Raw genomic sequence first — 16489 nt, 5'->3', positions numbered from 1 at the left:
AGGTTTGTGTAGAACTAAAAAACATGAGGTAAGGAGGAAAACTGGGCCCAGGCTATAAACGCCCCCCTAAGGAGTCTGGATTTTCTTCTGAGGGGATACTACCCAAGAAGAACCCAAATCCCCAGATTCATGTGAATTCCTCAGAAAGTAGAAAGTCCCCAGTATGTGAAGGTGTGCTGCTACGTGGGGTGGGGGCTCTCACACATAGGAAATGATGGGAAAGGCATGGGCATAGGACATCTGAAATTCAACTGTGTAAAAATAATATCCTTCTTTTTAAAGATTCTTAATGAATCAGCTACTCTTTGATGGATATATAGGCACTGTACATTGAGAAAGAACAATAAAATTTAACTGAGCAAACAGTTCAAATACTGCTACGGGTAAGAGCTAATTTGAATATTCATTTGAGGGATCCATACTTTCGCCCCACCTCGCTATACACACACACAAAAAGGAAACTTCTTTAAAAAATGAAATAAAATGAGAAGCTAGAGGTTTTCTTGTGTAAATCGTGATGTTAATGAGTCAGAAAGAACTTTCCCAAAGCTTGTCTTCCTGGTTGTCGCGTCTGGCTGGGACATCCACTAATAGCACCGGGGGAGTCAACATTCTGCTGTTGATTCATCCTCCTCTGCTAGCACAGTCAGAGGGACGAGCAAGTTCATGGGGCTGCCCTTGGGAGTCACTCTGAATTATTTTTGTAACATCTTGTCCTTGGATAAAAGGGAATACAGAGTCAGAAACCAGAGGCCAGGAGGCCATCTATTACTCAGTAGAGTTGTTTACACAGCCCTGTTCCTCTATTATCCAGAATTCAGTGTTCTGGATAACTGATAAACTTAAGGCACCTTTGTTTCCAGGGAGCTGAATACAGCAAACGCACAAAAGTCATGTTGGATGAAATTCTGCCTTCCCTTGATTGATTCAGAAGACCATATCAGACCTTCTCAGGCATCACTGCAGATGACAAAGAGATTATTAGAACCTGATTTTGACCAGTTTTCATCTCACAAGCCTGTGAAATGTGGACTCAAGGGTGTGGGAGAACTTCAGTTAGCAGAATTTGCATAGTTTCCTTCTACTGCCATCCAGTTAAACAGTCTCCAGGAGCTTGCATGAATGCTTCATCAGCTCACCAAGCTCTCTGATGTATGTCCAGCCAGGTGTCCCCTGAACATTTCTGGGCCTGGCCAAAACTGTGCTTGTTCAGTGCATTTCAGCTGTATATATAGCTAATAATTAGCAGCAGAAATGTGGCACAAACCCAAATCTCATGGATCCCACATTGCACCAAAATAAATATTAATGAAGGCACCTCTGCCTTTTTAGTCTTTCTCCAAATGAATTTTTTAAAAAGCAAAGTTGGCTTAACTGCTCATGACCATTGACTAATATAAAATCAATAAAAAATCAATAATTATATACTTCTTACAATTTACAAAGCACTTTCAATACTTGATCTCAATCCTCACAATAATTTGAAGTATCAGTCCTCTTATTTCACTCATAAGCAAACTAAAGCTTAGAAACACTAAGTGACTTGTGAAAGATCACATGTATTTATTACCTAGGACTCAAATCCAAGTCATTAGATAGCAAAGGAAATGGAAACAACTAAAGGGAAAAGGACCTATAATCATGGTGAAAAGGTGAAATTTCAGTAAATTAAAATTGTTTATCTACCTAGTCAGTAAAGTTGGTGTTATACTTCTTTTTAAATGTAAATATAAGCCTGGATTAGGTAGAAGTATAAATTACTGTCACCTATAAACTACAGGTGACAACTCTAAAAATCATTTAGGCTCATCATAAATGCGTACATTCAACATTATAGAAAGATATCACTGAAAAGCCAAAGTTCCCCTCCCTCCTCCCAGAGATAGTCACTATTCAGTTTTTGGTAAGGCTTAGCAATCCAAATCAAAAACTCTGAAGTCTGAAATGCTCCAAAATATGACTTTTTGACCACCAACATTTCTTGAAGGAAATGCTCATTGGAGGATTTTGAATTTTCAGATTTGGGATGCTCAATGGGTAAGCATAGTGCTAATATTATAAAATCCCAAAAATCTGAAATCTGAAAATTGTCTGGTCTCAAGCATTTCAGATAAAGGATACTCATCTGTACAACTTTCCCTGAGGACAATTTAGCTCCACTTTCAATTTGGACTTGAAGATTCTCCTATGTTTTGACACACCTTACAATATGGTAATGAAAAACTCAAATTGAAAAACAGCACGTATAGGATGATCCTAGCTATGATGCATAGACACACACATGTAATCCTAAAGAAACGGTGACAAAATGGATGGGGAGGACATTACAAGAATAATTACCTGTGAGTATTCCAAGGTGCTTGTGACAGTAGTTACTTCATTTTGCACACTTTTAAAGATTTTTTAAGTGTTCTGCAACAAATATGTGTTACTACACTAATGAGGGGAGAAAAGTCATTCCCCCTGGGTTATACAGGAAATTGGGGCTGGGAGTAGGAATTCAGGAGAGCCAATTCACCTCTCTGCCTGCTGCAATGGCTCAAGATTGACTAGCAATTCAAAGCAATTAAGAGATGTGACAAGGCAAAATGTAATTATTTGTCATTGACTGATAGAGATATTAAGTGCTATGACTTCAGAGGACAAAGAGATCATTCTAGCATGGAATTATTCCAAAGGATTCCTAAGTCAGAGATCTAAGAAGGTAAAGGGAACAGATGAGCTCCATTCTAGGTGAAGATAAAGGTGCAATCAAAGGTAACAGACATTAAATCACCAAGCCAGTTCTGAGGACAGTAAGCACAAGACTTAAGCATTTCATGAAGAGAAGAAAACAAGACTTAGAAGGCAGGCTGGGGTCAGACTGACATGAAGTGAGACAGTGAAGTGGACAGAGATCTTGGAGTCCTAGGAACTGCGACCATATCCACTTGGGGAGCAAGCCCTAATCATTCTAACTCTGTTGTCTCTGTTCTAACTCTGTTGTCTCTATCCACTTATCTCCCAAATTACCGCAACAATCTCCTGAAAGTTTCTGCCTTCATTCTCATCCACTTCTATTCCAAGTCTCTACAATGCAGCCAGTCTTATTTCTAGACTGCAAATCTGGAAGGTATCATGCTCTAAAACTTTTATTTCTTACTCTCTTAGGTGACATGGCTTACAAGGCTATTTGTAATCAACCTCTCATGGCTCATCCCCATTTGTGCCCTGAACTCCAAACGTACTGTTACCTGCAGTTCCTGTAATCCAGCACGACTTTGTCCTCCAAGTCTTTGCTGTCCCCACTCATCCTTCAGTTCCTAGCTCAGGAATCATCTCCATCAAGGTTTCCCTGACTTCTCCCATTTCCCAAGTGAGGCATTCAGAGAGTCCTGTGCTTACCTTTGGAGTAGCACTTACATCCTGCTCCCTAACTGTCTGTAGAATCATCTGTCTTCGTTGTCTTTGAGCACCCTGAGGGCAGGGACTGCAGCTGTTATCTGGGTACATACAGCACCAAATAACAATGCCTAAGGCATGACAGATATTCAATAAATGCCTGTGTAAGGAGCAAATGCTTAAACATTTCCTTCTCCAGCATGCCTACTCTGACTATCCCCACCTCCTTCTGGAAGTACTCACCTAATCCATGCAGACACCATAGACCAGGTGCATTTCTAAAACTGTTTTATAATATTAAATGTGTAGTTTACATGCCTAACTGAATTGTGAGGAATTATTTAACTTCTTATTTTGTATTCTCTCCCATCGTGGTACCCATGAAGGAGCCCACATGCTTACTCTTCTTTCTAATGGAACACCATGCCCTGAGATTTCCCAGTGTGCTGAGAGTTGCGTAGGCCTGGAATGATAAAGAAAGTCTAATACAATATGTCAAGTCAGGTCAGCCAGCAGGTGAAAAAACTCAAAAAACCAACCAGATGTTGGTTTCTGTAACAGAGGAATCACTGACAAATTGTGAACCAAAACTTAGACACAGTTTTAAAAGTATTCTCTTACTTATAATGCCCTATAATGGCATTTAAATTTTTTTATTTTTTAGGTGCACAGTTCAGTGGTTTTTAGTGTAATCTCAAAAGTGTGCAACCATTATCACTATCTACTTCCAGAACATTTCATCACCCCAAAAAGAAACCCCATGTCACTCTCCATTCTCCCCTATCGCATCCCCTAGCAACCACTGGTCTATTAGCCTAGTCTAGACATTTCATAGAAATTGAATCATATAATGTGTGTGTCTGGCTTCTTTCACCTACACAATGTCCTCAGGGGATCCATGCTGTAGCATGCACCAGTGCTTCATTCTTTTTGTGACCAAATAATACTCTATTGTATAGTGCATTTACATTTTTAAAATATTATTTTAGGGAAATAAAATAGGGATGATGATACTCCTTAATCTTAAAAATCACCATAAGAAGCCAAAATATTATTATCAGGGGTGTATTCTTTACCATGGTTTTCTAATTTAATTATTGTGAGGTCAATGGAGTCTTCACTTCCTCAAATGAGGAAACTGAGGCTCACAGACATTACATAATTTGCCAAATGTCATTGTAGCTAGTAAGCAACAAAACCAGAACTGATGTGTATTTTACTCCCTTTAGTGCTCTTCTCAGCACCATCCATTTCTAGAACTACTTCATGGTCCCAAACAGCCTCCTCAGCACTAAAGGGAGTAAAATCATCAGTCCTGTCATTTTTGCCATAGATGTAAGACAGAAAGCAGCATCTCTCTGTCAATCTGAAGACAAAGGATAGAGGGAAATGTTTCAACCCCTCACTCATCCATTTGCTCTCTCAACAAAGAGTTGTTGAAAAACCCCTATGTACTATGCCCTGCACAAGGATCTGAGGATATAACATGAGCACTGGGGACACGGTGCCTTTACTCATGAATTTGTGATTGCGCGCGCGCGCGTGTGTGTGTGTGTGTGTGTGTGTGTGTGTGTGCGCGCGGGCGCGCTATGGCATGTTAAGATGGAAGAGACTTGAGAACATTTAAATAATAGGAGGAATGGAGTTAAAGGATGAAGGTAAGGACAGGGAAAAGGATTAGCTACTAGCCAAAAGTCAGAAGAGGGGAGTGAATGGGCACCAGACCCCAATATGCAGGGGTGGAAGAGACAGCTGATTGTATGCCATTGTCTTTCCTCTCCTTCAACAGTAATTTTTAGCTGTGCACAAGAATGCTCACAATAGTGACTACAATTGCCAGCTTCCTTTGCAGCAAGATATGATCATGTGAGTAAGTTTGGCCAACAGGATATAAGCAAAAGTATTGTGTGGCAGCTTCTATCCTGGAGACTACTGTAAGGTCTTTGCCCCATTTTCTTAATTCCTTCTCCTATCTGCAGCCTGGAATATGGATGCTGCCAACACGGTTGGTGAGGACAAAGAGACAGAGTTTTGCTCTTATCACCCAGGCTGGAGTGCAATGGTGCAATCTCAGCTCACTACAACCTCCACCTCCCAGGTTCAAGCGATTCTCCTACCTCAGCCTCCCAAGTAGCTGGGATTACAGGCATGCACCACCACGCCCGGCTAATTTTTGCATTTTTAGTAGAGATGGGGTTTCACCATGTTGGCCATGCTGGTCTCGAACTCCTGACCTCAGGTGATCTGCCCACCTCGGCCTCCCAAAGTGCTGGGATTACAGGTGTGAGCCACCACACCTGGCCCAAAATCTGTAAACTTTTTATTACCTGCTCCAAAACTCACCCTAGCTAGCACATCAGCTGTAAAGAAAGCAGCCCTCATATCATGGGGACAGAGGGAGCAGAGCAGGGACACAATGAAGCCTGGAAATGTGTAATTCTTTGAGCCTGTTCAAGGTGAGCTTCTAATACAAATGAGACAATGAAAAACACTAGTATTGGTGAGAGGACAGGAAGCCTAGTGGATAAGTGCACAAGGCTTAGAATCACATACCAGGGTCCTAATTCTGGCTTTTCAGTCAGGAGGTATGTCAACTTAGACATATGTCTAAATCTCTGAGCCTTAGCTCTTTTATCTATAAAAATGGGAATAATCCTAGCTCCAATCTCGTAGTGCTGATAACATCATAAAGTCTTTGCCAGGGATAAAATGACTATGTGGCTGCTGCAGTGACTATTACTGAAAGACACTTCTTGTCATGAAAGTTATGTTAACGTAACCCAGCTGTGTTGTAATCCACACATCTGACACAGGGTCAGAAATAATGTCCAATATATCTTTGTCCTATAGATTATCACAATCAAGCTCTAATTTGGGACCTCTCCATGGCACATTCCATGCTCTTAGGAAAGTTAATGACTTGACTACAAGTTCCTTGAGAGCAAAAACAAGATCATTCTTCTCTGCAGCCTCAAGACATAGCTAGTTCAGTGCTCTGAATCTAACAGGTATATATTTGCTCAGTAACATTTACTGAGACACTACTATGTGTCAGGCACTGTATTAGGCACTATGGTTCTAGTAAGGAACAAAAAAGACAAGGTTCTTTAATATAGAAACAGATATAATTTTTAAATATTGATTTAACGAATCAGAACCAGAAAATGTCACAGTCAGAAGTGACATAGTAATTGATTAATTCATTCAACCTGCTCATACTACATATGGGAACACAAACCAACAGAAATGAAGTATCAAGCTCAATTTAAAGGTAAGAATTAAATTAGCATTCCCAAATTATGTTTTCTGGAACCTTGTACTTCTGTGCAATGATAGTAACTGTTCTATGTACATATCCTTCTAAAAAGAGAGAGAAGGAAAATGAGGGTCCATAGTGAAAAAAATTGGATAAACACTGGTTAAACATAGTTAAATAATATTTTTACCAGCAAGAGCTCTTAAGCCTTTCATAGTTAATAAACGCAGTGAGTCTCCAACTCCCAAAAAATCATCAGACCAAGGCACTTCTTTTTTAATGGAATACACATTTGGAAAAGTCTGGATCAGATGTTCCCTATGCTCTCTTTCATTTCTCAAATTCTACAGATTTATCTGACAGTATCAATCTCAGAAGACCTTTCTTCCTGGGTAGATGACTTAATACACCAGGTTCTCTAGAAAAGGCATTCATTCACATATATTCACATTCCCCATACACATACACACACACACACACACACACACACACCCCCTATAAAATTGGATAAACACAAGCATGGGATAAAATCTAAGATTTCAATATAATAAGATTAGACTAAAACAGTGTTCATAAAAGTAGGGGAGAATGAGCCATTTTTGCAATTTTACCTTCAAGCAGATATTCTAGAAGGTAATGCCCAGAAAAAGTTATACTTACCTACTACTCAATAACCCAAACACCTGGGAATAATCCTTGCAATTCTGATAAAACAGGTAGGCACAAAGAAAATAACCCAAAGAGGGAGAGAAAATATGGTCACCTAGGGAACAGTGGAGGCCCCTTTCCTCAACCCCCTTCCAAATGATCCTCTGCCTTTATTTGCCTCGGCCTTCTTGTTTTTTCCCCTTCAACCCACTTGATCTTCCTGTTCTCATCCCACATCTTTCTGCAAGTCTTCTCTAGAAGCTGGCCACAGGGTCTTCCCAGAACAGAGCCCACAGTTCAGGAAACCCTGCCTCATCTCCAGTGCGAGGACGGTGACAGAGAAGAGGCAGAGCAGAGTGAGATGAGACAAGTTCAAACAGCTTACTAAAACCTGGGAACCCAAGCAGATATCTGTTCACAAAAGCAGACAACGTCAACTGTATCCAATTCACATTTAGTATGTATACATGTTTTTATAAATGTACATAGCTCTACATATGTCAAATATCAGTGTTAAATTTTTTCAGTAAAAGAATCCTGTTAAAGGTAATAGCTCCTGGATCCCACTGCTATAGATATTTTTGGACTAATAAAGAAAGAAATAATCGTATTGAAAGCAGATATTGTACGGTAGGCCCCCTGTAAAATTTCCCAAATACCCTCCCTGTCTTCACTCCCTTGAATCCCAGATTTACACATCTACACATTGGGAACCTCTGCCATATAACAAATTTGCACCCACCTCACCCAATCCCACAAAACAGATTTTCAGAAGAAAAATCAAGTGAAAAAGTGATTTTTCCATGTAATCTCCCTTACTCCTATATTTAGTCATGCAATTAAGCACTAAGTCGTTTTTGATGTGTGTTTACATGTACCTATTTCACATGATCCCTACAAACAACCTAAATGAGGAAAAGAGGTCAGGTTCCAGCATTCTCATTCTCAGAGGCCAGAGGGAGCTCCCCTACTTCTCAGTCTCCGAATGTCGGTGGCCCAAGGACTCAGGCCTCAATCTTCACCTTTTCTCTATCTACTGAAGTGATCTCACCCTGTTGCATGATTTAAACGCCACATATATGCTAACAATGTCCAAATTTCTATCTCAGAACTCCGATCTCAAATATCCAACTACTTTTGGAGGCCAAGGTGAGTGGATCACTTGAAGTCAGGAGTTCAAGACCAGCCTGACCAACACGGTGAAACCCCATCTCTACTAAAAATACAAAATTAGCTGGGCGTGGTGGCACATGCCTGTAATCCTAGCTACTTGGGAGGCTGAGGCAGGAGAATCGTTTGAACCTGGGAGGCAGGAGCTGCAGTGAGCCAAGACTGTACCATTGCTCTCCAGCCTGGGCAACAAAAGCAAAACTCCATCTCAAAAAAGAAAAAAAAAAAATCCCAACTACCTCTTCAGCATCTCTACTTGGAAGTTAACAGGCATCTAAACCATCATCTATATAAAAAGCAACCTGGAATTCCCACACCATCAACACACACCTCCTCCCTCCTCCCCAGCATTCACTCTCTCAGTAAATGCCAGTATTCACCATGTTGTAGGAGCAAAACTCCCAGCAGTCAGTCTTGACACGTCTTTCTCTCACATCCCACATCTAAACCATCACCAATTCTATCAGCTTTAGCTTCAAAATATGTCCCATATCCCACAATTTCTCGCCACCTACACTGCTACTACCCCATTCTCAGTTACTATCATTGTCTTAACGTAAGCATCAAGAAGGCAGGGCTGTGACAGTTTTATTCTCTGTTGTATCTGCAGTGTTTGACAGATAAATCTCAATAAGTGGTGAGTGAATACATAAATATTGACACAGAGAGGTGATGACTCATAGAGTAAGTAAATGGCAAAAGCCAGATCTTGAACCCAGATCTCTAGAAATCTAGGGAAGGACTGTTTCTGCTATTCCACACTACCTCTTAAGCCTTTAAAGGAAAAACGGAGGAGGGTATACTACTACCTTTCACGCCGGTGCTTGTTTTTCTTTTTCCTTTTACCATTATCTACCCACTAAATGCACATACTCAAAACTCCTTGTCCAGCAGACTTCTCTTAACAGTGAGGAGAAGCACAAAAAAAAAAAAAAAAAAAAAAAAGGAATATTTATGGATCCAAAGTACAGTAAACTTTCCAGTAACGCCTTTATAACTGGGTTTGTTTTGGTAAAACTGTATTTGTAAAAAGAGAAAAGATGATAGGGAGGGGAACAATTCAGATGCTTCCATACCCTAATTCCAGTTCTGAAATGAAAATAACAGTACATGGGGTTGGAAGTGGGGGTGTTTCTAAGACATGGCGATGTATGCGTACATGCTATCTAAATATACTTACATATTCCTCCTGGCATCCTTTAGGGAGGAACAGCTATTAGAAAATGAAAAGGCTGGGTTCTCAAAGGTTTTGATTCTGAAAGAGAGAATAACATTGTTCTAGCACAATAAACTTCTGGGCTTTTCTCAGACCTACAGCAAAGTAGAATTTAGAAAAAGTGTTGGACCCGTTAAAGGCTCTGCCATAATAAATCCTTTCAACTCCCTAAGCCCCAGGTTCAATAAGACATACAAATAAGATATGTTTGGACACACAGTGGGGAACATCACACACTAGGGCCAATTGGAGGGTGAAGGGTGGGACGAGGGAGAGGATCAGGAAAAATAACTAATGGGTGCTAGGCTTAATACCTGGGTGATGAAATAATCTGTACAACGAACATGCATGACGCAAGTTTACCTATATAACAAACCTGCACATGTACCCCTGAACTTAAAGTTAAAAAAAACAAGATGTGTTATGAGTGCACCCTCAGCCCTCGCATGCCAGGATCTTCCTAATTTTATAGGTGGAGCCCCTGAAGGACACAGAAGTTACCTCCAAGTGTAATAAAACATACATACTACTGAAATGCACATGTCTCTTTACTATCAAGTAATAAGGACTACTAAAAAGCAAAGTAGACCCAGCTCACACCAAAACTGTATTCACTGATTGAAATACAATTATGACTCTTACTCTGTTATTCTCACTAGCCTAAATCCTTTTAAATCATATTTTTCCAATATGGAACTTGAGACATGCTCAAAAGTGTATAGAGCACTGTACCATCTGTCCAAAAATGAAACTGGTAAAGAAAAAAAGGTGACAAAGTAGACTACAGACCTCCTTAACAGACAGAACATTTCAGACACTTTAGGAATACCCATTTATCTCTAAGTAGTATTGGTAATATAAAGAGAAGTCAAGTCAGTATTGCTCAGGTTAGAACTTTAATGCACTAATCACAAGTAATTCTTACCAAATTCTTAAACATTAAACCTCTATTAAGCCATATATAAGGCTTATCAGGCTAGTTTTTCCGGTCCTTACTCTCATGGCAGTGACCCTCTCAAAATGATGCATCTATTCAGCTCTATCCTTATTCATCTCAACATGATGTGGGGCTCTCTACGGAGCTACCATTTCCAAGTGTGCCATTTCTTTTTACATATTCTACTGTGCAGCTTTCAACATGTTCAGGCTAGTCTTCCTTCTCATTTGTTCCGATTAGTAAAAGTTTTACTACGTAGATTGAAAAATAGATATATATTAATTATGTTTTACTTAGACAATCTTTAGAATATACTGTGTGTATGTTCATGGCAAACATACACACACACACACCCCTTGTTAAAATAAAGATTCAGTGTACACTGTATTTATGAATATAACCTCTATGCATAGGAGAAACTGTATAATTAGAGGCAGTCTTTCTCCAGCCCAGAAAGCAAGCAAGTACTAAATTCCCAGGCCAGGTCCTAGGTCTCACAAAGCTCTATCATCAAAAAGCCCAGACCCAAGAAAACACTACTGGCAATGTAACAGACACAGATAAGTGGTTGCTGAGTGAGTGAATGAATGAATGAATGAATGAACGAACGAGCTAATTACAAAAAGACAAAAGAACTGAGATTCTACTGCTACTGCTATCTAGCATTATGCTAGCTATCTGCCACATTTTTATTTCTCCTTCCTACCAAACTATCTGGATGCAATGTAAGGCATTCCAATCAAATGTGATGTTTTCTTTTGTCTCCAAATTACTGCTTGGTATTTAATGGTGTATCTCTTTTCCTAGTTTTCGGGAAGCTTGTTAGCAGCGGTTGCTGCTCACAAGAGCTGCTGACAGGGAAGCTGGCACATGCACCCCATCTGGGCCGTGGTGAAAGAGGGGCTCAGAGGCAAGCACAGCTGAAAGCCAGTGGGGGTGAAATAGTGTTTAGTAGAGGGGAGAGGATGATGTGGAAAGGAAACTAGCTTGTGATCAAAGGTTTTAGGATGGAGGGGAGAAGAGGACAAGGAAAAAAGGATAGCTGGGAAAAATGACAAAGAAACAGAAAGAGATGGAGGGAGAGCCAGTGTCACAAGAATTATTCAGAGAAAAGAAAACAGATCTCCTAGGCCAGGCACAGTGGCTCCCACTTGTAATCCCAGCACTTTGGAAGGATGAGGCAAGACGATCTCCTGAGGCCAGGAGTTCAAGACCAGCCTAGGCAACATAGTGAAACCCCATCTCTCCAAAAAAAAAAATTAGCCAGGTGAGGCCGGGCGTGGTGGCTCACGCCTGCAATCCCAGCACTTTGGGAGGCCGAGGCGGGCGGATCACGAGGTCAGGAGATCGAGACCATCTTGGCTAACACAGTGAAACCCCGTCTCTACTAAAAATACAAAAAATTAGCCAGGCGCAGTGGCAGGCGCCTGTAATCCCAGCTACACGGGAGGCTAAGGCAGGAGAATGGCATGAACTCGGGAGGCGGAGCTTGTAGTGAGCCGAGATAGCGCCACTGCAGTCTGGCCCGGGAGAAAGAGCAAGACTCCGTCTCTAAAAAAAAAAAAAAAATTAGCCAGGTGTGGTGGCACACGCCTGTAGTCCCAGCTACTTGGGAGACTGAAGTGGGAGGATCACCTGAGCCTGGGAGGTCGAGGCTGCAATGAGCTGTGACAGCACCTCTGCACTCCAGCCTGGGCAACAGTGAGACCATTACACAAAACAATAAGACAGGGTCTCAAAAAAATAAGACAGGAGCTTGCTCTTATTCCCACCTGCATACACTGTTATCAATCATTTGTCCAAGAGCTTTAATAGGCAACATATGGAGCTAATTTGCTCTCTTTAGCCCTGTTCTGGTGGGAGGTAACCTCCTCAGTGGGATGGTAGACCAGAGTATATTCTTTATTGACTCTCAGGCAGTACAGGTCTCTGTACCACAAAAGCTTGTGCCTTCTAAATTTCGAACAATTTCATGAAAATAATGTTGAAACTATGATACCATCTTTATATTCGTTATTTATTTAATCTTTAACTTAACTCGCAAGATTCCAAGGCAGTTTATAAGAACACATTGAATAAAACAGAAATATATATTTTTAAAATCCAGGACTAAGGAGATTGTAATACGGGACAAAAAGTCAAGGCTACTGGAAAGTTATTTGTAGGCTACTGCTTTCCACATAGACATTAAGGATGGGCCACGAATTTGGCTTTGAGTTTCCTAGGAGTCAAAAAAAAAGGGGAGAAATATGATCAAATGCATTGCTCTCATTGTCAAAAAAGGGAAACGAAAATGTTATTTGAGGAATGCAAAGTTTTTCTGATGGTAGTTCTTAAATTTCTCCGGGGGGAGGGGGAGCATTTGAAATTTCATCTAGAGCTTTTGTGGTCTTCCCAATTACTTTGGAGAGTTAACGCTGTACTTAGAAATATCAACATATGGCCAGGCGTGGTGGCTCACGCCTGGAATCCCAGCACTTTGGGAGGCTAAGGCGGGCTGATCACTTGAGGTCAGGAGTTCGTGACCAGCCTGGCCAACATGGTGAAACCTTGTCTCTACTAAAAATACAAAAATTAGCCAGGCATGGTGGCGAGGGCCTGTAGTCCCAGCTACTGAGATTACAGTAGGAGACTGAGGCAGGAGAATAGTTTGAATCTGGGAGGCAGAGGTTGCAGTGAGTCAAGATTGCACCACTGCACTCCAGCCTGGATGACAAAGCAAGACTGTGTCTCAAAAAAAAAAAAAACAAAAACAAAAAAATCAACATAGGGCATTTAGATTCCAAAAAACCAAGTCAGAACATCAGCAAACAAACTGTACTCTTCATTTTTAGTGTTCTTCCACAAAGCCATTTCCAGCTGGGCTTCCTCTGTCCTCTGCCTGCACTTCAAATTTACTTAAGACGCACCAACCGAAATGGGCAAGTAGAGTGTTTAAAATGCTAATACCATGATAAACAAGAAAATTATTCAGGAGTGAAAAAACAAAAACAATTATTATCTACTGACCAATGTAGTTGGAGAGATGAAATTTACATAAAATCGAAGAAAACTACCAGAAAGCATCTAAGAAATGCTTGATTATTTGGGATTTGGGGCCACAGGAATGAGGCCAGAAAACCTTCCTACTTCAAAAGATTAATAGTAAACAATGGATGGGTATTATGAATACAGGGTGACCATATAATTTATCAGCCAAACTGGGATACCTGAGAGTTAAAGAGTGTGCTATCAATAATTATACCCAACAACAGGTGTAAACTGGGGCTGCCCCAGGCAAACAGAGAGCTTTAATAGGCAATATGGTCACTCTCTGTGTTCATCACAGCTTTACATTCTTATCACATACATGTCCTCATTACACCCCCAACAATATCATGCCGGATAGAGGCCAATAACATTGTCTCCGTTTTACAGGTAAGAAAATACATGCCAAAAAGATGAGTGAAGTAACTAACTCAGGTTTTGCAAAGAGAAGTATCTGAGCTGAGACTCCACGCAGGTCTACTGACTCCTAACCTAATGCCCTTCCATTAAATCATCTAAGTAATGACCTGGACCCAGTCAAGTATCAATGATATGCACCTAGCTAAGTTCTTTCTCTTTTCCAGTAACAGCAATAAAAGTTGAAAACATTTTCAAATGCTACCTTTCAGTTTTAAATCCAAGCATAGCTAGGTTCATATTTCGAGTATTTTACATTTCTAACAGGACTTTGTTCCTGATTTCACAATTTTCTGTTATTTCATTTCAAATGACCTAAACATAGGCAAGGATCCTAGATAACAACAACATAGATTCATGACGGGCTTAAATTCAAAACTCTCATAAAATTTAATTCCATTAATTCAGGCTCTCCAATAATCTTTCTCTGTTTTCTGACCCCTGTGTCATCGTCCGCCTTACATTAAATAGCAAATGATTATGAAATGCTTTACAGCATTATTAGGTAATAAATGATCACTCCATCGAGTAATTCTCAAACCCAGCTGTATATCAGAATTACCTGGGAGCTTTTTAAAAATATATGAATTCCAATCTTTACCCTACATCAATCAGGGTCTCCGAGGCTGGAACCCAGAGTAGACAATTTTTTTAACTCTCCAGGTGATTCTGAGGCCCATCTGTTCAAATGTCAATCCAAATCTGACCCACCCAAGATTTCCAAGGTAGACACAGCTAGCCCCTGACTCACCAGCAACCACAGTGATGTCATTCTACTCTCTCCTTTGCAACCCACACATGATTTCTTCTTACTGATTTTCTTTTTCCATACTCTACAGTGCAGTAGCATCCTGCATTGACAGGCAGTTAAGGGCATATACATTGCAATCAGAAAGCTGTGGGGCAGATCCTAGTCACTCCTTTCAAGACCATAACCAACATCTTCTGAACTAGTCTATGTCAAAAGATAGTAATGGTCACGATCATAACACCAATAATAAAAGCTGATATTTGCTAAGCACTTACTATGCCACTAACAATGCTAATCACTCTACATGAATGATCTCAATTGCCACATTAACCCTGTAAAGCAGGACTATTCTCATCCCCATTTTACATTCCGGGAGAACTTTGCCAAGGTCATACTGCTGGGAAGTAGCAGAGCAACAAGGAAAGGCCCATTTCTGAAAGGTAAACCACTCCTTGTAAAAGTACTTCTAAAAGGAATCAGCAGTCCTTCTGGAAAATGAAACATTTAGGCTTTGAAGATGCATCAAAGGTAACTTTTCCAGTGTGTGATTTGGGGCTTTGCTGATTGGCTGGCTGGAAATAAATTGGATTCAATGTTTCAAATGCAACCTCACACCCCAAATATTTATTACTCTCTAGCTGTTCCATTGGATAAGGTAAAATGAGCTTCCACTTAGATCTGTTTAATTGGTAGGGTGGCCATATACATATAAAAATTATATATGAGTTTTTTTGAGACAGGTCTCACTCTGTCACCTAAGCTGGAGTGCAGTGGCACAATCTTGGCTCACTGCAATCTTGGCCTCCCAGGCTCAATGCTGAATCCTCCCACCTCAACGTCCAGAATAGCCGAGACTACAGGCATGAACACCATCACGCCTGGCTAATTTTTGTATTTTTTTCTAGAGACAGAGTCTCGCCTTATTGCCCAGGCTGGGGTGTCCATATAATTTACTGTACCAACTAGGAGGTATTAAAACATCAGGAACTAGGCCGGGCGCGGTGGCTCACGCTTGTAATCCCAGCACTTTGGGAGGCCGAGGCGGACGGATCACGAGGTCAGGAGATCAAGACCACGGTGCAACCCCGTCTCTACTAAAAATACAAAAAAATTAGCTGGGCGTGGTGGCGGGCGCCTGTACTCCCAGCTATTCGGAGAGGCTGAGGCAGGAGAATGGCGTGAACTCGGGAGGCGGAGCTTGCAGCGAGCCGAGATCGCGCCACTGCACTCCAGCCTCGGTGAGAGAGCAAGACTCCGTCTCAAAAAAAAAAAAAAAAATCAGGAACTATTCATAACTATGCTGGGAAAATAGGAATAAGCATATACTGGAATATATGATCACCCTACTGACAGCAGAATTCAAAGACAATAAATGCCAAGTGAACTGCCATGGACTCACTCAACACCATGGCTCAATTTCACTCAATAAATAATTTTTGTGTGCCTACAATGTGCCGGCCTCTGTGCTAGAAATTGGTCATACAATGATAATAATTCCTATGAACCAGACACTAATAGAACTAATCATTCGACAGTTACAACATGATAAGCTTCATATTAAGGAGAAAAATCAAACTGCAGAATAATACATATGGCAAGATTCCATTTGGGAGGGAGGAAGGGAGGGAGGGAGGGAGGGAGGAAGGAAGGAAGGAAGGAAGGAAGGAAGGAAGGAAGGAAGGAAGG

At 40.8% G+C, this 16489-nt stretch overlaps 1 protein-coding gene across 6 annotated transcripts in view; it reads right to left on the bottom strand.

Annotated features, from left to right (window-relative positions):
• The window catches only part of JAK1 (Janus kinase 1), a 235316-nt gene that overhangs the window by 65696 nt on the left and 153131 nt on the right, over window positions 1–16489 (bottom strand). Inside the window, exon 1 of one of the 6 annotated variants that reach the window (XM_058430813.1) lies at window positions 9636–9652. The exons of the other annotated variants lie outside the window; for them this stretch is intronic. The gene's annotated coding sequence lies outside the window, so the exon portion shown is untranslated. Of the gene's footprint in view, window positions 1–9635; window positions 9653–16489 lie in introns of those variants that run through there. 6 annotated transcript variants of the gene reach the window in all.

Source organism: Hylobates moloch, unplaced genomic scaffold (assembly GCF_009828535.3).
Source record: "Hylobates moloch isolate HMO894 unplaced genomic scaffold, HMol_V3 SCAFFOLD_18, whole genome shotgun sequence".
Lineage (NCBI taxonomy): Eukaryota > Metazoa > Chordata > Mammalia > Primates > Hylobatidae > Hylobates > Hylobates moloch.
Note: the sequence above shows the minus strand (reverse complement) of the source record. Positions and strands in the feature narration are given on the sequence as shown.